This window comes from Rhinopithecus bieti, unplaced genomic scaffold (assembly GCF_001698545.2).
Source record: "Rhinopithecus bieti isolate Rb0 unplaced genomic scaffold, ASM169854v2 scaffold_6440, whole genome shotgun sequence".
In the NCBI taxonomy this organism is placed as follows: domain Eukaryota; kingdom Metazoa; phylum Chordata; class Mammalia; order Primates; family Cercopithecidae; genus Rhinopithecus; species Rhinopithecus bieti.
Window position 1 is genome coordinate 157,815 of NW_016805047.1, and position 3,070 is coordinate 160,884.

Genomic DNA, 3,070 nt, shown 5'->3' on the forward strand with positions numbered 1-3,070 from the left:
ATAATTTAGTTTACCTTCCCCACTCTTGTGCTCACGAAAAAACAAACAAAATCCCCCAAATTATCATTTTGCTTGCCACGTAGGTCTACACATGGACAGAAAAATGCACTCGTTTTATGTTTCTCTTAAAATTGTAGCTTCAGCGAGAGGTGTACATTGTAAATTAACAATCTGGCATGCTAGCATTGCCAGTCTTGGAATTTGGTTATTTTACATCTTCTGCCTCTGAGCAACAGATCAACTTGCCATGCATTCATCCGCTCACGCTTCTGACTCTTCATGGTTAAGATACAGCTCCTGGAAGGTCACAAAATCACCTCTTAGGACATGTCTAACAAACCAGGAAAATGTTGAAGAAGCAAGTATTTGTTTGTGCAGTCAAAACACCCTGCATGATACGCTTAATAAGTACTATTCTAGTGCTAGGCTCTGCAAGACTGAAGTCCACCTGCCCAAAAAGAGGTTGAAATTTGGCAAACTGTGTTTAGGCTGGAAAATTCCCTACACTTTTTGATACAAGCGTTACATTCCATATTTTATGCACACACATAAACTCAGAGAAAATGTGTAATTTTCAAGTGTACACAAGTAATTCAATGGGGGAGAAATACAATGCATTGATTCATGTTGATGAGGATTTCTTACTAAACATTTTTCTCTGTAGATATATACTCAACACTGCCAATTGGGTAATAAGGACAATTGCTTCACATATCATGAGGTACTGGTATGCAATTCCTTGCCTTAATCATTGCAACCGTTTGCACTAGCCGTCAAATTCTCGCATTTTCCCATACCAAATAGCAATCGTTAGACTTTAGTATCTCTCATATACCTTTAACTACTGCCTTTTTCTATTTTCTACCCTGAAACCATTGATATTTCCTCATAAGTATGGCATTTTTTTATCATTACTTGTTTAAAATCATTTGTTTTTCAATAGTGATGGCTTGGTGCCTTTGTGGAAAATAAATAGACCACACTTAGGCAGGTGGGTCAATATCTAAACTTTCTATGCAAATGCCATACTTTTATTGTTTGTACTAATTTATTATTGTTATTTTAGAGATGAGGTCTTGCTATGTTGCCCGGGTTGGACTCCAATTCCTGGGCTCAAGTGTTCCTCCTGCCTCAGCCTCCTGAGAAGCTGGGACTACAGACACATGCCACCACACTCAGCTTATTTACTCTAATTTTAAATTAAGTCATAAAATTAGGTAAAGTTCTCTAACTTCGCTCTTTCAAAACTTGTCTTAGCTGTTCTAGATCCTCCCTCCCCCTAAAAATGCCTGCTTTTAAAAGATAACCTGACTTTCATTTGATTCAGCTGAAAGTATATATCAATTTTAAGATATTGGAAATTATTACACTACTGAGTCTTCCAGTCTATAAACATGTGACTTATCTGTGTTTATTCGAGTTTTCTGACATCCTTCCATCAAGGTTATATCATTTTTTAATATAGAGATTTGCACGTTTTCATTAGATTTATTCCCAAGAATTTTATGAATTTTATAGTCTTGTAATCAATTATTTTTTATTTTGATTTTCTACTTGTGTATATGCATAAAGGTAATCCACCAGGAGGTATGATTTTAAGTTCTTTTGTATTATACAGTCCCTTTATCATATATAGGAGGGTTACTTATTGTGCTAATTTGCTGAGAGCTTTTACCATGAACGTGGGTAGACGTTTGTCAAATACTTTCTCTTTTACATCTGCGATGAGTGTACATTTTCTCTTCAATTAATAAGGTATATGAGATGTAAATTTATTCAGTGAAAGATGTGAATGCTCAGTGATTTAACTAATTCACATTTTATTGATATCTACATAAAATATTTAACTGCTACCAAGAATTTTGTTTTCTAATTTAATTTTATTTAAAGAGAAATACTAGTTAACACCTGGGGGAATTCCTATTATTTCTGTCAGTGTGACTTCGAAAACTAGATTAAAAACTTTAAATAGAAATGTTACTTTTGAAAGGTTTACAATAGCTCAACTATAAAGATAATTAGCTGTATTCTATTCTAAAAGAAAAAATCAGGGCCGGACACAGTAGCTCATCACTGTAATCCCAGCACTTTGAGAGGCTGAGGCAAGTGGATTGCTCGACCCCAGGAGTTCAAGACCAGCCTGGGCAACCAAGGGACACCCCATCTCTACCAAAACATAAACAAATTAGCTGGTGTGGTGGTACATGCCTGTAATCCTACCTATTTCAGAGGCTGAGGTGGGAGGATTGGTTGAGCTCAGTAGTTCTAGGCTGCAGTGAGCTCTGTTTGTGCCACTGTACTCCAGCCTGGGTGACCCTATCTCTGAAAAGAAAGAAAGAGGCAAGAAAGAAAGAAGAGAGAGAAAGAAAGAAAGAAAGAAAGAAAGAAAGAGAGAAAGAGAGATAGGAAGAAAGAAAGAAAGAAGAAAGAAAGAGAGAAAGAAAGAAAGAAAAGAAAGAAAGAAAGAAAGAAAGAAGAAAGAAAGAGAGAAAGAAAGAAAGGAAAGAAAGAAGAAAGAAAGATAAAGAAAAAAGGAAAGAAGGGAAGAAGACATTTTGTTTTATTGGCATATAGTTAGGCAAATAATTTGCATATACATATATATAATGGAGTTGATTCTCTCCGTTACCCAGGCTGAAGTACAGTGGTACGATCTCGGCTCACTGCCATTTCCACCTCCTGGATTCCGGTGATTCTCCTGCCTCAGTCTCCTGAGTAGCTTGGACTACAGGGGCATGCCACCATGCTGGGCTAATTTTTGTATTTTTAGTAGAGATGGTGTTTTGCCATGTTGGCCAGGCTGGTCTCGAACTCCTGACCTTGGATCCATCCACCTCCACCTCCCAAAGTGCTGGGATTACAGATGTGAGCCACCATGCCCGGCCTAGCTATGTACATTTTTAAAATAAAATATGCCAAATGTCCTCCTGTGTCTGACTTGTTTTACTTAGCCCAGTGTTCTCTAGGTTCATGCATGTTGTTGAAGATGGCAGCATTTCTTTCTTTTTTATGGCTACTTAATATCATTTTTCTTTCTCCTTTCATCTGTAGAGAGCCACTGAGGTTGTTT